This window comes from Culex pipiens, chromosome 2 (assembly GCF_016801865.2).
Source record: "Culex pipiens pallens isolate TS chromosome 2, TS_CPP_V2, whole genome shotgun sequence".
Taxonomy (NCBI): Eukaryota; Metazoa; Arthropoda; class Insecta; order Diptera; family Culicidae; genus Culex; species Culex pipiens.
The window spans coordinates 130646381-130666917 of record NC_068938.1 but is presented as its reverse complement, the minus strand read 5'-3'; the positions used below and the strand labels follow the sequence as shown (position 1 = coordinate 130666917).

General features: G+C 34.5%; 1 protein-coding gene and 1 long non-coding RNA gene across 4 annotated transcripts in view; both read left to right on the top strand.

The window, feature by feature from the left end:
* Nucleotides 1-10943, top strand: part of LOC128093139 (uncharacterized) — a 49369-nt gene extending 38426 nt beyond the window's left edge. The window contains exon 2 of the long non-coding RNA XR_008212263.1: nucleotides 10749-10943. This is a non-coding gene — a long non-coding RNA (uncharacterized LOC128093139). The remainder of the gene's footprint in view (nucleotides 1-10748) is intronic.
* Nucleotides 1-20537, top strand: part of LOC120415333 (calcium-transporting ATPase type 2C member 1) — a 109886-nt gene that overhangs the window by 60393 nt on the left and 28956 nt on the right. The window lies entirely within an intron of this gene.

The following is a 20537-nucleotide window of genomic DNA, read 5'->3' as shown; positions in this document are numbered from 1 at the left end:
CATCTAGGTTTTACCAAGTTCACTAACAGTTTGCCAAAACTTTTTTTGAACATAAGCTGTTTCTATTTTTAGAACTATCTGTGCTTGTTTCGTCAACATGTTTTTGCTCGGTTTTTAAAACACGAACGCGAACTACACATAAACAACTTGTTTACGTGAAATCCCATCCGAAGCCAGAGGTCAATTCTACTATGTTACACAGAAAAAAATCAATTCCCGTAATCGTGAATTAAGTTCATGAATGTGAGATCCACGAAGGAATTTATTCATGAGTATGGTGCATTTGCACCATAAACGTGAATATATTCCTTCGTGGTTCTCATAATCGTGAACTGACTTCACGGTTTCGAGAATTGATTTTTTTCTGTGTATCATGTTTAGCAAACTGAAATGGAACATCATGTCTGCAAATGTCATTTTGCTTTTCGAGTTCTACAAGCATGTTCCATTTGAGTCAGAATAAACTTCAAAATGAACTATTCGTAATCTGTTGCTAGATTTGGCATTTGTGTTACACAACCATGTTGAACAATGGTTTTTTGATCAAAATGAGAACAATTGACCAAATTTTATGGCACTTGTTCAATAAGTAACGTATAAAAACGCTTGTGCAGCAATTGTTCAACAAAAAAATAAAAAGCGATGTTTATCTTGCTACTTGGGTTATTTTTAAGAATCTGTAGCAACATTAGGAAAGGGCGCTACAAGTTTCTTCACAGCAAAAAACATGTACACCAGCCTTGTGAATAAGAGACACTTGATATTACACATTGCATGTACAATTTTTGTAAACACAAAAGAGCCCTTACATGGGGGGAGAATGGGGAGAGCACCCAAACCTCTTTCTACTCCAAGGAACCTTCCACCCCAGTGTTTGAACTGACGACCTTCGGATTGCGAGTCCAACCGCCGCCAGCGATTCCACCGGAGTAGGCTTGGTTTAGTGTGTTGTTTGTACTTATGGCATGGAGACGACTCCTACACCTGGAATGACTTAACGGCCTAACAACCAAGGCCGGGACCGACATTTTACTTCCTCATCCGATGGAAGGTTGGAGCAGATGGGAATCGAACCCAGAATCATCCGCTTACAAAGCGGACAGCGTAACCATTCGGCCACGCACTGCCACTCAAAACCTCTTTTACGCAGGGTGGCCACTCAAGTCGGGAAATCGGGAAAGTCGGGAATTCGCCAAAATCCGCCAAAAATCGGGAAAAAGTCGGGAATTTATGATTTTTTGTCAAAAAGTCGGGAAAAGTCGGGAATTTATGATTTTTTGTCAAAAAGTCAGGAAAAGTCGGGAATTCTAAGCATACTTGTTTGAAAACTCTTGAAAAATTTTGTAATATTTTGTGTAATTTTCAAATTGAATTCGTTCAATTCTGCTTTAGTAACTAACTTTAAATTTAAGGTTCTTTTCACTATTTCAATATATTTGAGTATGGAAAAGCTGTTTAAGACCTTCAAAATCTTAAATAATATTGGAGTCTTTGACACAGATCTTCATAATATTTTTCATGAATCATATGATCTCTATTAATTTTTGTTTATCAAACAAGAGGTTATGTTAATAAAAAAATAATATAAAAATAGAGCCTAATGGCCAGCTTAGAGTTATGATTCTATTTCATTTTGTCACATAGATTTAATATTTGAAAACAGATTCCAACTTGAGTTTGGCAATGGTTTTTTTGGTAAATATTTTTAATTGTTTAACTAAATTCATTAAGTAATTAAAAATATGTTTTTTTTTCAAGTGTTGCCTTTAAACTTTTTTTGAGAGTATGGGTAAATTACCTACTATACATAAAGCTTGATTTTCAGTTTTCGGAAAACTTAAATATCGAATAAAATCCAAAATTGAAAAACATTTTTGACGTTTTGAAAACATAAAGAAAATTTTGAAATTGCAAAAAAAAATCCAAAAAGTTTAGAGTTATTGCAAAATTGTTAAAAAAATGTCTCTTCATACATTTTGCTCAAAATAAGTGGTAAAACATAAAAATTGAAAAAATCAATTAAATACTGACCCCTAGATAAACTAACATTGATTAAAAAAACAATATCAAAAATTACAAAATTAAAAAGGGAACTTTCCAATTTTTTTTATAATTTCATTGACATTTTTCTAAATCCTTTGAATAAATAATATCAGCAATTATGTTTTAATCATTCTTCGATTTAAAATGATGATGAAGATTTAAAAAAATAGGAACGAAATTTTATGTTCAGTTATCTTTGACTTTTTGTCATTTCCAGATGAAACGAAGTATCAAAAACTATACTTTTACCAATTTAAAAAATAACATGGAAGTTATAAGTATTGTTGAACTTTCGATATTGTTTTCAACGGCTAATTGTTTGTGTTTCTACTCTGAACCCTAATAATTAAATTCCATCTTTGAAGTTATTTTTAAATTGTTGTTTAGTTTCTGTATTTACAAAAAATGACTATAATTGGATTATTTTTAAATTCATTTAATTTTTTTTCGGTAGTTAATATTGGCTTTTCTTATAGAAAGTTTTTTGTTTTTAGATAAGAAATGCGTATTTTTTTAGTATTCTGGAACAGTCTGGAAAAAAGTCGGGAAAAAGTCACGAATTTGAAAATGGGATTTGAGTGGTCACCCTGCTTTTACGCTAATGGACCGACGTTTTACTTCCCCATCCGATAGAAGGCCAGCAGATCGATGAAGCTTGAAATTTCAGTCAAGTGGGTTTCCCATACTACTTGGCTACATATTTCAGGATGTAATAATACATAAAATTCCATAAAATAATGCAACATTTATTTTACACTCAGGTCTTTTACACGCAGCTGGGTTACTACTTTTTGTGAAAAAGTTTCCTGAAGCTTGAGAATTAGCTTACTATGTGAAGCTGCAATTTTAAGTTGTCTTACATTATGACGAAAAGATCAATCATCAGAATAGCACTCTTGTAGAGTGGAGTTATAAACAATCACGGGGGAAATTTTCAATACCCAAAAAAAAAAAAAACATAAAATCCTGTAATTTTCACCCGGAGTATTTTTCTAAATGTTTTTAATCCATTTCAGAAAACAATAGAAATTTTTGACATGACTCTGTTTTCAGTTTTCAAATGTGTCAATTTGCATCTCAGACAAAAATTACATACTTTTTATGTAGAATTAAAAAAAAGCCTCAACAACTTCTAGGTGAACAAAATTGTGCTCTTTTCCAAGGTTGTGTGTTGCTCGGTTGACTGCCGATGAGACAGAGTAACAAGAACAAGATGTATGTTGGGGGGTGGAACAAAAAAGAACTTGTCTGATTCTGTACATGTCATTGCATGTGACCATCAAAGTTTTTTCTTTCTTTCTTTCCCAACAAAAACAGAAAAAAAAACGCGAGGATACTTTTTGGGGGACCGCAATTCAGCGTTTCTCCGTTTGTCAAATTTATCTCGTCACTCATCTCTCATCGTACGCTGGCTATTTACATTTCAAACATGTAACCCCCCACCCGCTTTCCCCACCAGTTTTACATCTAAATTTATGTATTTGTTTATGTACGGAAAACTGCCACCGCGGGGCTAAGCTTTTACCCCTCAGCTTCGGTTTCCCTGGGCGATCGATGATAAGACACATTCTGTGAATTAACTGCGCGTCATTATGCTTAGGGGGAGGGGACACTACACCCCCTTAACTTAATAGCCCCAGCGAGGAGCAGGACTACTGAAGCATAACAATCAAGCGTGATTGTGTGTGTCGGTGGGCTCAGACGACACAAACTGCTGCGGCAATTTGAGAGTTTTGGGACAATTTTAGGGGGGGAATTGGGAGGTGATTTTCTGAGAAAGGGGTTTGTTGCATCAGTTTACAGCACAGTGTTGGACTACTCTTTTCTGTTGACAAGACTTACTTGAGAAGAGGCTCTTTGCTTGATGACTTCTGGAGGAGTACTTGCTGTATCAGAAGAATCAGAGGAAGAAGTGCTGATTTTCTGTTTCTGTTTTTAATCCATTGAACAATGGATTCCTTCCAGTTCAAAAATTATCTACAAAACCCTGTAGTATACTGTAGAATCAAAAACGAAACTTCAGAATTTCTCTTAAATTTTAAAGGACCAAGCATTTACATACTTCTAGTCAACATTTCGCAAAAAATTGATTCAATGAAAAAAAACAACCTTCCGGAATCTCAATCTACAGCGCACGAGCATTTGTTGACTCTCTGCCCGGACGGAAACATAACTAACATATTTTCCGATGAAACGAGCAACTGCTGATATGAGTGCAAAAGTAGAAGATATGAGGACGTTTTTTTCCTTCCTTTTTCCAGAACGAGATTTCCATTCCGGGCACATTCTCACAACATTTACGCTTTGAGTGGAAACTGACGAAAAATCTCCAACACGTTCAACGTAGGAGAGTAAACTTATTGAGCCAACTTTCGCCTCGTTTGATTTTTTTTTTTCAAAAAATATAATTCAAACAGATAAACGGTTCTATCAATTCTGTGAGGTGAATTTAACCCAACAGAGTGTGATACGCCATTTTAGAATTTAACACACAATTATAGAAAGATATGTTCCGCCATCTGTTGAATGCCGAAAGTGAACTCAAACTCAGATGCTGCCATTTGGCTTCACTGATGCGTGCTGAAACTAGGGTTGCTACCTTTATAAATTTCTAACATTTTCGTCTCTGACTTTATCGCGCCAAACTTCCACTGAAGCAACTTTACATCGTATGCATAGCTTTCCAAGAGATTAAATCTTTGGAAAAATAAGCTCTCTTTCGCAGGGGTGGAACAACCACTCCGACAGCTCCGTCATTCCTGAAGTTGCTTCATCCCGCTTCGGGGCATCCCCGAATCGTTCGAGCAACGACAAAGTGCATGGAAGCGGAAGGAGTTATGAAATTATACTTTCTCGACTCTCTAGTCTCTTCCCCCGCCTTCGGCAGTTGGACCTCCGGAAAAGTTTAATTAAAATATTTTCCACGATATTTGCCTGCTCGGTGCGCTTTCGCAGCTGTTTTGATGTGGAAAACCGTACAAACATACACACATTCATATATTTGGATCCCATTTAATGCTGCTGGCGGTGGAAAACTTTTAATATCACTCCATCACATCGTAAAGATTTCATCGTCAGTGAGATTGTCTCTTTCGAAAAAAAAAAGCATGGAGGACACATCCGTTGAGGCTGGATTTGTGGCCCGTTTTCCCCCGGAAAGAGCAGACTGCTATTTATGGACTCATGTTTTATTGGTGTAAAAGCTTTTCTGGAGAAGAGTTAAAATCCAGCTCCTTGTGGAATCCCACTCCTCGAATCTCTACAGAGAGACACATTTGTACATAGCGTAGGATTTTCTGCAAAATATACCCGGGAGATCACTGTGCCGACCAAACACTTCTCCTCGGCTGGGGAGGAGAAACTTATGCTCTTATGTTTTGCCCGGTTCTACCACTTTGCACAAATTACAGCTTCTCGTCTTGATGCACTTTGGATTGCAGCGCCGTGATTGCAGTTTTGGCTTATGAGTCGTTTAACAGAATTTTAGAGAGCGGATTCGGTAGAACTTGTATCTGAAAGAAGAAATTTGAAGATCATTATGTAATCCTAGTGACATTTTTAAACTTGCAGGTTTTATCTTGGTTCTGAAAACCCTCATACGACCTAAATAGGCTTTTATGACCTACTTAAAACCTAAAATGTTACTAAGGAAAGGAGGTTTGACAATCATATGATTTTTTACTCAAAAATGTTTGAATTTTTTACCAGTGTTCACTGGTCGCCAGAATGTCAAGTTGTTTTGGCGCGATTTTCATCCAAAATATACTCAGGATTGTCATTTCTGTTAATTTCTTGAAGTTTTATAAGTCGGATGATATAATTTCCTCCGTATTGCGAAAGTGTCCACAAGCGGGCACCGGTAACCAATTCCGGAATGACCTGGATTGGTCAGAGAACAACGGTATGACCATAGATAGTCAAATCTTTCGATTTCATAAAGTTTGAGATGTCGGATGATTGAGGTTTTGCAGCGCGCCTGTGTTTCAAATGTAGGTGGCGCCAAAATGAGGTTACTTGCCAAAAATCGTATTCCCTTCTACTGGATTGAAGGACAAAATCGCTTATTTCTCATGATTCCCTGCATCAATCCTAATGAAACTGGTTGCAAAAGACGAGAAAAAAAATTTGCTTTAAAATAATGTACATCAATTTTTGGGCGCGTAAAAAATTGTTAACTTTTTCTTTAAAAAACATGTTTTGGAACACGAAAAAATGAATTTCCCCGTATATATCAATAAAATAAACAGTTATATAGTTGATAACAGATGTGTTTACGTATATTCAACAATTTCTATTGATTTTTGACAGACTTTCTAGCCAAATAGTCCAAATTACTATCTTTTTCTAAATTTACAGTTTTCTCATAGAAAAATCAAACAAATATTGGAAAGTTATACACCAAATTGTTGCAAATAATTTTTCTCATCCGAATCCGGCATAAGTTTTATCAAAATGTTGATTATGAAGGAAAAAACATATTTTTTCATAAAATCATAGGTTTACGCTATTTGTTCATAGGTGGCGACATGTGTCTTTTAGCTTTGCTGCAAATTCTCTATAGGGTTTCCTCCATAATCCGAAAGTGCCCCCAAGCGGCCACCGGTAACCCGTTCGAGAGTGGCTAGGTTGTGTCAGAGAACAATGACATGCGTACAGATTATCATATCTTTCAATTTCATGTAGTTTTGTTTACACTTGATGGATTTTCATCGATGGATCGATGGATGTTTTTTTGGATTTAAAAAAAAATGGTTTCAACATTTGAATGAACAAAGTGCTTAGATAGTAGTTTATGCAACAAGTTGCAAAAAGAAGATTTTTTCAGCACGAGTCGTACATTTATCTAACGAGGTTCACCGAGTTGGATAAATACAAAGAGTGCTGAAAAAATCAAGTTTTGCAACGAGTTCCATACAACATTTTTTGCAATTCCAAAAAAGACACACTGAGTGAAATTTTATAACAGATTTTCATGTATTTTGTCAATAAATCGTTTAAATAAAAAAAATGTTGAAAAGTTTTACTTTTCGAAACAAGTGCTGAAAAGTTCAACTTTTCAACACCCATTTGCATTTATTTTAAAAAGTGTTGCTATTCGATTCTGTTATTTTTGGTACAGAAAAGTAGGCTATTTCGTCGTTCAAGAATTACAGGAAAAGTAAGTAGTTTCACGACGGAATTGAAAAAATGCATTTTACACCTGCCCAGTTGTTTTGCAATGATTAGTTTCCAAAATACCTAAGTATTGATGAAAATTTATTTTTTGACAAAAAAAATGTGATGCTGTACATTGGAATTTCATAAAAATTCAAAATACCTACTTTTAATCCAGCCTAAACATGCTAAATATGATTATAAATGCAGAAAAATGCTTTTTAGACTGTTTTAAGTTGATTTCACTTCTATTTTCATTAAAATTTTGAAGATTTTTGAAAAAAAAATTTTTTTTGTGGGGGGAAGGGCACTGTAAACATAAAAATAATTAAAAAAAGTAATTTTGATGCAATTTTTCGTATATTAATTACATAAATGGTTGACCGAAACTAAACAATAGATTTGTTTACAGTTGCTGGTAAAACCACCAAATATTTTGTTATTGATTTATTATTTCAAACTGCAATTTTGATGCTTCAGTTAAGTACAATTAACTATAGTTTTGATTAATTATAAATTCTTACGGCTTCAGCATTTTTGGTACTTTTAACATAAAAACAGCTACAGTCATCCCTCATATTCGGAACAGTTTACAGAGCGGCCAATGTTCAAAAAATCATAGAAAATCGATAATTCAATTTGATGATTCGATTTTACCTTCGTGTGAAAGCTTTTCTTGCGATCTTTCGAATGCTGTATCAAACAACTGCAAATTTTAACTTTCATATAATTTTTTTTGAAAAAAAAAAACTTTGACCCTCAAAATCCATAAATTCGAAACACTTTTTTTACGATGTAAACAAACTTTTTTTTACAAAATAATGACTTCACACTTTGAAACCAATAAAACTCATGCTTAGTAATGTTTTATGAATGGTCTGATAACTTAATTGTGAAAATATCAGTTAAACTCAGGTGTTCCACAATTGTGGGAGGCAGAATAACATCCCACAATTATGGTACAGACAATTTGGAGGCAGTGTTTTGCTGCTCTGAATAAAATAGTCTCGTAATGCAGTTTTTTGTTCAAAAAAGATCTACTTTTACTAGTGAAATAGCAAGAGAATGTCCAAATAAAGGTCCTAAAAATAGAAGGATCGACAGACAAGTTGCATTTTGCATCCTATTGACAAATTACCACAAAAGTGTTCCAAATTTGTGGGTGTTCCGAATATATGGGATGACTGTATTGTACATAATTGAAAAAAATGCGTTTAGGTTGAAATCAACAAGCATTTATTGTATATTTAAGAGAAACTTTTGCTTAAAATTTAAGTTTTCTTCATTTTTGAAGGTTAAATTAACAGGGGTCCACTTTTGGAAAAGTTTGAATTTTCGTTGTTCTTTATTTTAGTAAAGTTCCTTAAACTTACATTCTTTCGACTTGTTGAAGTTAAATAATGAGTCAAATAATGATTCGATAGTTAATTCAATCATAAAATATAAATGCAATTTTGTTGTGAAAATGCTAGTGGCCATGGCTGATTTCAGATGTCGAACTCAAAACACTTATTTTGGTGAAAAGGACAATTCAATGTCAGTCAACATAGTTTTAAATGATGCAGAACATGCCAAATAAAAGATTTGTAGACAACATCATCATCATCAAAAACCATTGAGAGGGTCCACTATAGGAAAGGGGTCCACTAATGGATAACGTACCCTAGATAGAGCTGTTGAAAGCGAGCACAATGTAAACATATTAATGTCCTACTAAAGCAGATATAAGACTTTGCCAAACAAACAAACTCGCACATTTCGACAGTTTGACAGTTTGCCTGCGTTTTTTGCCGAAACGTCAGCCTGCATACATTTTGAGTTGTTTCCAAGTTTGCGAGTTTGACAAACTAAAAAACACGAAAAAGTGTGATTTTGTTTTGCTGTTTGTCATAGTCTAATAACTGCCTAACACTGTACAACCCAGCATCGCCTCTGGACTGGTTTTTTTTTATTCTAGGAAATTGCCAATCATTTTTTTCTAAAAATTTGATCTTTAAAAGCGTTGGAAACAAAAAACTCTTAAAATTTTAGGGTTGGAAGTTTGACTTGTTTTGTGTGACTTTGCCAAAGTTTTAAAAATGTCATTTTTTCTGCGGTCAACTTTGGCTGTGTTTTTCATTGACATTTTCTACATTTTATGCATGCAGTATTTTTTGTATTGTCCCAGACCGTGCTACTTTTTTTTTCAATTTAGTGATAAGGCCGATGCAAATATTTAAAAAAGTTTTTGTCCCTCGGCCCTGGCCGAGGTCAAGGGGAGGGGGCAAAAAAATAAAAAAATATAAAAATTTAAATAACAAGCCATAGTCTTCACATTTAAATGAAAAAAGTGTTTTAAAATACATTTTACACTAGTTCAGTTGTTTTGCAATCTCTAGTTTTCAAAAAATCTAAGATCTGACAAAAATAAAAATTGTATCGAAAAAAAAGATTTTGCATCGAAAATTTTCAAAAAAATTTAAGATTTTTTAATAAACCCAAACATGCTAAAAATGATTTTAAACGCAGAAGAATGTATTTTAATTTGATTTCAGCTGGTTGCACTTGAATTTTCATTGAAATTTTGAAGTTTATTGAAAAAAATTTTTTTTTTGCCCCCTGATTTTTCGGGCCAATTTTGAAGGGGGGGGGGGGTGACAAAAACTTTTAAAAATATTTGTACCAGCCTAATGGTGCCATTCTATAGAAGAAATTTCTCATTTTCTTCTATAGAATGGCACCATTATCACTAAATTGTAAAAAAACATGCGTAGCACGGTCTTGGACAATACAAAAAATAACAAAAAATTGAAAGAGTGAAATTAGAAAGGCAAAACGCAATGATAGGAGGTGGTAGAATTGGCCAAATACAAAAAAAAATCAATCATAAACTAAAGAAGATAAAAGCGAATTAAAATTCTAAAAATAAAACAAGAGAAGTAAAGTTTTTCGTAGAACAAAAGTTGCTCAAAATGACCTCCTGAACACGGGAAAAATAATCAGTCAGAATTGAGCAAAACATGGGACAATCATGCCTGCAAGTCCTAACGTGGTTGCCGTCAGTGTTGCATCTCCTCGGTTTGCCAGATGCATTACACGAGCAATAAATCTTTCACGCCAGGAATTTACAGAATCACGAGGAAAACAATCGCATCCCGCCACCCATTTTCTGTACATTAGTTATATGGGTGGAATTCCTCCGGGAAGGGACAATCAATTCGAGTAAATATATGTAACTGAGCTTCCGCGAGTTGCTTCTGATTGTTATGGTTTTATTTGCTTGAGAATTGTTAGTTCGCTAGAAATTGTGTTTGCATTTTTTCTGGAAAACAAATGATTCTATTTGCAAAAGTTCGACACGCAGAGATGCAATCTAAACTGCATTATATCATCGGAATTGAGTTTCACCAAACTTTCAACTCAGCGAAGAAGGGAGGAAATCACCATGTTCCAATAAATTCTGAACAATTGGCAAAGTTCAATTATGTACGTAAGTTGTACATAAGAAGCAATCCTGGTCTTCGGATACTTCTGGAATGCTGCAGCAGAGAGTGCCATACCATGAATTATAGATGCACCCAACTGGCAGTCGCATGATTGTGATGCATGGCGGCATGAAAGTATATCAGAATCTGCATGAAATCTGTCCTCATGCATTTTTTGCGATATAGGAGTATGACATTTTTGCCCGTTACCGACAATTATCGACATTACCGACGGCTTTTTGGTTGTATTTCACAAAAAAAAAACACTTAGCAGAACGAGGATTGAACCACCAACTTCTTGGTTATTGATCCGACACGCTACCACCGCGCCACGGACGCTTAATGAAACGTTAGTGAAAGAGCACCAACATATGCTTCTCTTTGAGTGTTTGGAGTGCACGGGCCAGCTTTATATGTGTTGGTGAGAACTGCAGATCGCTGAAATTTTTACACGCGGGCAAAAATGATCTATGGGCTTGCTGCAAAAAATGTTATAAAATATGACATTTTCTGCAACAAATCCAATGTTGCAGATTTTGAGATATATTTTTCCTTTGGGTGTGGTATTGAGTGGGAATGATGATGATGTTCGCACACAATCTCTCTCTCTCTGTAGATAGCGGTTCAAATCCCTTGAAGTTGATGCTCTTTAGATTGAATGTTGCGCGTTTCATGATCGATTTCTCAAGCTTAATGAAATTTAGTTCCATTAGAGTACTTTGCAGAAAAAAGATGAAGAAGTGATGTAGCAAAATGCAAATTTGCAACACAACTTTTACTCGTCGATTTTTTTGCACATCCGGAGGCAAGGCAAAACTGCAAACTTGCACAAAAAAGGTAATTACTTGCTCTAAAAACTTTGCCCTCGCAGAAAAAAAAAACTACCCTCACTGACTCAACTAGTGGCTGAGGGCAAACGACGAACGAGCGGATAACTACTCTGAGCTAAAATCATTTACATAGTTTGAGAATCGACGAAGAACTGCCCGATAGCAGCCCAACCCAAAATCCCAATTTCTGTGAGGTTGTGTTTGCTTTTCATGCTTTTCCCGGCATCAAGTGAACGGAGGAGAAGCAGCCTCCGGTGGCGATGCAGATTGATTGAATATCTGATGTAACGAACAAAAAAAAAGTTGTTCATCCCTTTTTTCTGCTCGGGGAAGGATGGCGAGTTACATTCTACGTCCGGAAGGTTCGTGTAACCGCCAAAGAGCAAAACGAGCGACCTACAATTAAATTGTTTCGGACAAATATTTGGGATTGGAAATTCCAGTGGAAAAGGTCAGCGATCTGCAGTGTTTGCATTGGTTTTTGCTTTAACTTAAGGACTAAGGGATAGAATTGTTCCACAGGATTTCGAGTATTTTGCGTCATGCCAAGTTGATCACACAGTTATAAACGTCATTGTCGTTAATGTCCAAGAACCGTCTTAGTTCCACTACTGGTTACTTAAAACAAGTTTTGTTATCCTAATCCAATTTTTTGTTTGGATATGGGCATCCGGACCAAAAGGTAACCCAATGCGATCCGTAATAGCTCCGATGAAAACTGGCTCGGAGGATTACAAACCGGAATCGAATTCAAGAGAACTTTTCCGTCCTTTTGACTATCAGATTTGACAAAAAATAGTCGTTGATACGGCGGTTTTCAAGATATTTAAATGTTTAGCCTGTACGTGTTAAGGGCTAAGGGAATGACTTGGAAGTGTTTGCAGTAAAATTCCGATTAGTCAATAAAAGTCCACTATTTCGGCAAAACGCCCGCCTACAACTTTTGGGCAAAATTGTTACTAAACTACAGTCTAAATATGAACTTGATTGGTTTAGTCTAGCTTAAGTTTTTGTCATTTTTGTAAGAGTTTTCAAGGCAAGTTAGTTCCTAACAAAAAAAAAATCATGTTTAGTTAGTAAAGCTACAATGTTTTCACGTTAAAACCCTATAGTTTGAAATCCCAGGAAATTCCTAGCTCTGCATTCCACGGCAGCAGCAGAAATGTTTCCTGGCATCAAAAAACGACAAAAAACCATGGAAAATTAAAACACATTCTCCTGAAAACAGAGAAAAAGAGCACACACAAAAAAGCAATCTCGCTGAAAATCGCGACTGGAATGCTTGATGCCTTAATTTCAGTCATTGCTTGATGGTAATACGCTTATCACGCGCCGCGAGAATACCTGACAATCTACGGCCGCGCTAAGCCTTACCAACAAAATTATCAGAGCAAGCAGGTCGTTACAGCACCGGTGTAATTAGTAAGGATTATACTTTTACGATGGGCGTGGGAGTTTGGCGAAAAAAACAATGTCCTTGAAGAGGAAAAAAGCGAGAGATTTATTGCTATCAAATGTTTTCTTTAGTCTAAGTTAGCATTTAAAAATGTTAAATAAATCTAATGGACTTGAAATCCAACGATTTAAAAGTAAATAAAGTTGAAAAATTAATAATCACAAGGCATTACCTCAAATCCAGCTGCCAGAACTCCACAAAATTGATGACGTTGATCGAATTTAAACGCGTGTAATCTAACACTCTTGAAGCCCAATCGATGTCGAAAAAGGGGTTGAGAAGGGGAAAACTTCCCCCAGCTCTCCACACAGGAAATACCCATATGGAAGGATCGGTTCTATCATGCGTTGGCATCTGTTGCTGAAACGTCGGCGGAAAATCGCTCCATCCGAAAAGTTGGCGCGGGGTTTCATTGCGTTTTGGCAGGTGCACTCAGTTGTTTTGAATAATATTGTACTTATTATTTAGTTTACATTTACTTTACATTTACTTTACATTTACTTTACATTTACTTTACATTTACTTTACATTTACTTTACATTTACTTTACATTTACTTTACATTTACTTTACATTTACTTTACATTTACATTTACTTTACATTTACTTTACATTTACTTTACATTTACTTTACATTTACTCTACATTTACTTTACATGGCCTTTACATTTACTTTACATGTACTTTACATGGACTTTACATTTACTTTAAATGTATTTTTTATTTACTTTACACTTACTTTACACGGCCTTTACACTTACTTTACAATTTATTTACATGGATTTTACATTTACTTTACATTTACTTTACATGGCCTGTACATTTACTTTACATGGACTTTACATTTACTTTGAATTTACTTTATTTTACTTTACACTTACTATACAATTACTTTACATTTACTTTACATTTCCTTTACATTTACTTTACATTTACTTTACATGTACTTTTCATTTACTTGAGTTTACTTTATCTCTAAAACTGAGTGTAACATCTCAATTTCGAAAACAGCGCCACGGTTGCCTGAAATCTTGAAATTTGATTTACATCCCATCATAAATTGTGATGGAGGAGCGGCGGACACCTCTCTTCTTGGGCGGCTGGTTGGCTTACCGTGCAAGAAGAGTTACATTGATTGCGAGCACTTGTTTGCGTGCCGCGTGTTATGGTACACGTGGGCGGGCTTCAGATTACTTTGCTTCAATGAGCTGTTATCGTATCTTTTTTATCGGAAAAGTATGAGGCTTTCCGAGAAGATGAAACGATTCAATTGAATGTTATGGAGTGGAGTTTACGATTTGCGGAGAGTGTAGAATTTTGATGTTTAATAAAGAATAAAAAACTTGATGTCAGCGGGAATTGAACTTACACCAATCATAATTGATAGCTTGTGACCAGCGACTTTACCGATTAGGTTATATCCTGAAGAGATGCAGGATTGGCTAAACAGCGTTGACGTTCGCAACGTTGATGGTCGGAAAAAAATAAGAAAACTGTGACCTCGTTTTTTAAGTGCAAATTAACCATTTGATTGCTGCATTTACTTTGATTGGAGCACTGTTTGCACTTAAAAAAGTGCTTTGATGCAAAATATTCAAATTTTCCAACCTTTCCCCCTCTCCAAGCTATCAAATTCAAAATGATGAACAAACACACACAACTTTAAGGCGCTGACAGCAGCCAGCCACCAAAGTAACGTCCAAAGAAGAAAGTATATCCAGAAACAAGAGTTTTCCAGGCGCGGCCAAAGTTGTTAAGCAGCGGCGAAACTTCGAGCTCACGAACAATAACCGCTGGCTAAGGAGCATAAAAAAGGCATTTCTTCGCAGCAGCAGATATTCAGGGCAAGCGAGGATGAGAACCAAAACGACGACGACGCGCCGGACGTCCTTTTCAAGTTGCTTTACTGTGGTGTTGAAGGGCGAAGTTGGGGTAAAGTGAGCTTATTTGGGCTAGAACTAATTAAAACTTGTTATTTTAACAAAAAAAAAAACAAAATAACAATAACAAATAAAAAAAATACGAAATTACAAAAATTAAAAACACAAAATTACAAAAATAAAAAAATACACAAATACAGCAATACTAAAATACAAAAATACAGCAAAACTAAAGTAAAGCAATACTAAATACTTAAACACTGAAATACTTAAATACTTAAATACTTAAATACTTAAATACTTAAATACTTAAATACTTAAATACTTAAATACTTAAATACTTAAATACTTAAATACTTAAATACTTAAATACTTAAATACTTAAATACTTAAATACTTAAATACTTAAATACTTAAATACTTAAATACTTAAATACTTAAATACTTAAATACATAATTACTTAAATACTTAAATACTTAAATACAAAATTACAAAAATAAAAAATACACTAATACAGCAATACTAAAATACAAAAATACAGCAAAACTAAAGTAAAGCAAAACTAAAATACTTAAACACTGAAATACTTAAATACTTAAATACTTAAATACTTAAATACTTAAATACTTAAATACTTAAATACTTAAATACTTAAATACTTAAATACTTAAATACTTAAATACTTAAATACTTAAATACTTAAATACTTAAATACTTAAATACTTAAATACTTAAATACTTAAATACTTAAATACTTAAATACTTAAATACTTAAATACTTAAATACTTAAATACTTAAATACTTAAATACTTCAATACTTCAATACTTCAATACTTCAATACTTAAATACTTAAATACTTAAATACTTAAATTGTAATTGTAATTGTAATTTTATTGAAACGATATCCTGTTAGTTTACACTGTATATCAGGGCAAAGAGGTAATGTGGATCTGAATTAAACTTAAATACTTAAATACTTAAATACTTAAATACTTAAATACTTAAATACTAAAATACTTCAATACTTCAATACTTCAATACTTCAATACTTCAATACTTCAATACTTCAATACTTCAATACTTAAATACTTAAATACTTAAATACTTAAATACTTAAATACTTAAATACTTAAATACTTAAATACTTAAATACTTAAATACTTAAATACTTAAATACTTAAATACTTCAATACTTCAATACTTCAATACTTCAATACTTCAATACTTCAATACTTCAATACTTCAATACCTAAATACTTAAATACTTAAATACTTAAATACTTAAATACTTAAATACTTAAATACTTAAATACTTAAATACTTAAATACTTAAATACTTAAATACTTAAATACTTAAATACTTAAATACTTAAATACTTAAATACTTAAATACTTAAATACTTAAATACTTAAATACTTAAATACTTAAATACTTAAATACTTAAATACTTAAATACTTAAATACTTAAATACTTAAATACTTAAATACTTAAATACTTAAATACTTAAATACTTAAATACTTAAATACTTAAATACTTAAATACTTAAATACTTAAATACTTAAATACTTAAATACTTAAATACTTAAATACTCAAATACTTAAATACTCTAATTATAGAATACTAAAATACTTAAATACTCTAATTATAAAATACTTAAATACTTGAATTATAAAATACTAAAATAAAAAAGAAACAAAATGAAAAAAAACAAAGAAAGAAAAGGAAAAACAGAAACAAAAGAACAAACATAAAAAAATCCTCAATCACTTAATTCTCCCCACTTTCCCTTTAATAGATGGTAATATCGTTAGCATCACTGCTACTCGTGGTGCTATGCTTTGTATTTTTATACGATTTTCTGCACCAGCTACAAAAAATAACAAGCACCGTATCGCTCATTTGCATCCAAACGGCCACCAAATGAAGGATGCACCATCCTTGGCTGTCGGCAAATCCGTGGAATTATCCCCCAGACCCCTCCTCCCCCGTCCCTGGGTGGTAAAACTTAAGAGAAAATCGATAGCGTGTGTCTGTCAAGCATAATCTCGCCTCATTTACATAGGCTTAAAGTTTTACGAGCACAAAGCTCTCTTTGGTTACAACAGGGGGCCCCCTTCTCTCGATTTTTCGGGGTGAAATAGACCGACGATGAAAATCACAGATCTAGAAAAGCCGGAAATGGAAAATGCATTGCATTGTGCGGGTCTTGATGGAATATTAATCCCCTCTTGGTGGCATCGAGAGCTAGAGAGAGAGGTGCCGAAAAGGAACTTTTAATCTTCGGAAAAGTTTTTTTTCCCATCCGGAGTTTCGGGATCCGGAAGGAGTCGTCGTAAATTTTTCCAATGGAAAAAAAACTGCGATTATTCCGTTCTGGTTGATTAAAGAAAAATGCAATCAAATTTGCAAATTGATGTAGTACTTGCGGCAGAGTGGTAAAAAGCTTTTTAAAAGACTTTAGAAACCGAACAAACAATTGGATTAAATCAACAGGAAGTGGGCCCTGCTGGGCGCAGTCTGGACCCAATACTTGGCTGCATTCATGAACTTTTAAACTTTTCCCTCCTTCTAATATGATCGAAAACTTTTCCCACCAGCCAGAACATGCTTGTGATATGGCACCATATTTTCCTCTTCTCGATTCGACCAAGAAAACTCGTTCTAACTTTAATCGTATTATGTCCAGCAGCTATTCATAAACCATTGAAAACTTGCCCCTGTGTGTCCACTTTACTTCTTCTCTACTGGCGTTTGCTTGGTCTCTCTGGTTTGAATAACGATAGGGACCTGAGGATATTATTTCCTTCGAGCACGGGTTCACAGTTCACTGGAGAAGTACACTGTAGAATATGTAATAACTTTAACCCTCTAGCAACTTTTATTCAACAAACACGTTTTATAAATAAGAATATTTTTTTATGTTTTTTTTTTCCATTTTCCTATTTGCTTTTCTCAAATTTATAAAAAACTGCACTTCACCGACAATCGTTTTGCGAAAAAGAATGCCAAGTGTTTAAGAAAACGAATTGGGAAGGACTCATCAACAAGTTGAAAAATCTTCGAGCTCTTTCAAAATAAAACTTCTGCGAGCTTTTATATTTTTCCCAACATTTTATTTGTTCAGCTGGATTTCCTCCAGTTTTCTGGAACACATGCAGCACTATATTTTTGATTTTTCTAAAAAGTCACACGATTTTGAACCAAACTGCAGAAGTGCAAGGGACATTTATACGAACAGGGGAAACGAACGAAATAGATTGAGAACTGGACTATGTCATATTAAACAAGTCAGACGAATTCATTTTTTTTTTCAAAGGCTTCGATCTTAAAATAAAAATTGTTTTTTCAAGGTTGAACAAAAAGTGCTATAGTCAAAGTTGAAGATAAATTTTCAAAAAAAAATAAGCATAAAGTATGACAAAATAATTTACATTTTCACATTTACTTTACAACCGCACAAAAAATAAATAAAAATGGAAACAAACAAATTCATGGAAAAATTTTCTAGCTTAAACCTTTTCTGAGTTGAGATAGCAAAAATCAACATATGTAAAAGATTTTTGCTATTTCTGAAAAAAAAGTTATATAGATACCAAACGCCTTAAGGTTTATCAATGCAGAAAAATGCATTTTAGATTGTTTTTTTTTCGCCCCCTGATTTTTCAGACCAAGTTTGACATAAACTTTGAAAAATATTTGCAACGGCCACGGTAGTGTTAAAATATTAGCATAAATGCTACAAAAGGTGTTTCAATGAATACTGATGGGAAAGTTGAAATAAAACTCAAACGAAATATGTTGATTCAGCTCTCGAAATGTCGGAAAATTGCCCGTCTTCACCCTGCCTTTTATTTACTCGGAAAAGTACACCATGAGATAATTTTGATAAATTTGGAATTTAATTATAAGCTTGAGCATTCGAAGTAACATTTTCAACTCTCAAACACATTTTTAATACTTTGAATCGTTGGAAACTCAATGAATTTTGTTTGGAAGCTTTAAAACCCCGATTTAATCCCACCAGGAGTGAGATAGAGCCTTTCTTACTAAAGAATATAACTTCTTTCAATTCATAACATCGACTTTGTTTATTTATAACGTCAGCACAAAATGATGATGATGATACAAAAAATCTTATGATGAAAGCAAGGTATTATTAATGATGTGATTTTTAGAAGAAATTGAAAACGCAAAAGAATATGTTTAATCGTACAAATTCTTAATCAAACAAGCGTTTATGACAAACGCAAGCATGGCAAGCTTCCCAGCGCCAGTGACGACGCACACCGCGGTTTTGGTTTTGTAGTTTCGGTAAGAGCCATCGGTAGACAAGCTACTACAAACGAGTATGCCTCGAGCCATAAACTATATTCATGCTGAATCGTCATATTTACGAACATGAAAATGACGTCCAGCCATAAAGTAAAACCTATACCTTTCTTTAGTAAGAAAGGCAAAAATACACAAGTTGACTAGTGATTCCGTCTTGGAACGGTTTTTTTAAAGACCACAGTTTCAAAAGGAACCGCGACATAGGACTATGTCTCTTCTTACTATATTGGGGGCCGGTTCAGAAATTCGATCCAAACCGTCACAAGCGTGCGAAAAAAATGACATATTTCAAACGCTTATATCTATTCCCCCAATCGATTGATCCAGAAGATTCAATCACCAGTCGAAAGGGGAAGACTTAAGCTATCGTTTTATTACATAAAAACTACACATAGTTAAAGCGCTTAAAATATGCAATCAAAATTAGTAATTTTTCAGTTCAAATCGGGCAGATGACCAATCAGAGCGAGCGTATGCATTCGAGGCCGCGCCCCTTTTTTGCTGATCTCCGACTCTACCGCTATTTAAGCAGAAAATTTCGCAAAAGCAAGTCACATTGGAACGAGCACTTGAACTGTGCACATCGGGCCGGCGCGGAGGACAAAGCAGCAGCAGCCAACAGAAGAAGAGGACCAGCAACCAGAAGGAAGAATCACTAGCAGCAGAAGGAGGAAATTTCGTACGAAGCCGCACCAATCGGACCGGTGGAAGTCGCCATGATGTGGCGGTTCTCATGAAAAATGGCCATCTTGACAGTGGTGGCCACAACCTGTACTGGCTGGTGCCCTCGAAGCAGGTTCCCCCGGGGCCCGGGGGGACATTTACAGAACCATACGAGTTTTGGCAATATGGGTTTCAAAATTCATGGTTTTTGGTACTGAACATGAAAATAGCCATTTTCACAGTAGTGGCCACAACCTGTAGTTGCCAGTGCCCTCATGGAAGGTTCACCTTGGGGGAACATTTATGACATTGTTGCCGACAAATCTATGAAACAAAATTAAATAATCTTATTCTGAATTTTACTAGCAATCCAAAAACATCAACAATATCATTACAATTGTTTGGTCCTATATCTTTCGGTTATGTCTCTGACATACCATCTTGAACTTTTTTTGCCTACATTACTATTGACGAATTATCGCAAAAGTGTTCAGAGTTTGTGGGTGTTCCAAATATGTGGGATGACTGTGACGATTTATCTCTCAATTCCTAAAACTTGATCACATTTTTGAACAATCAGGACAGGAAGTTTTCTTCCACTTTCAACGGCATAAAAACGGTATCACACTTGAAAGATTTCCATAGAACGCCCAAGTTCCACCACCCCGGGACGAACTTTTGTTGGCTCATTTCCGGCCGTTGGGATGAC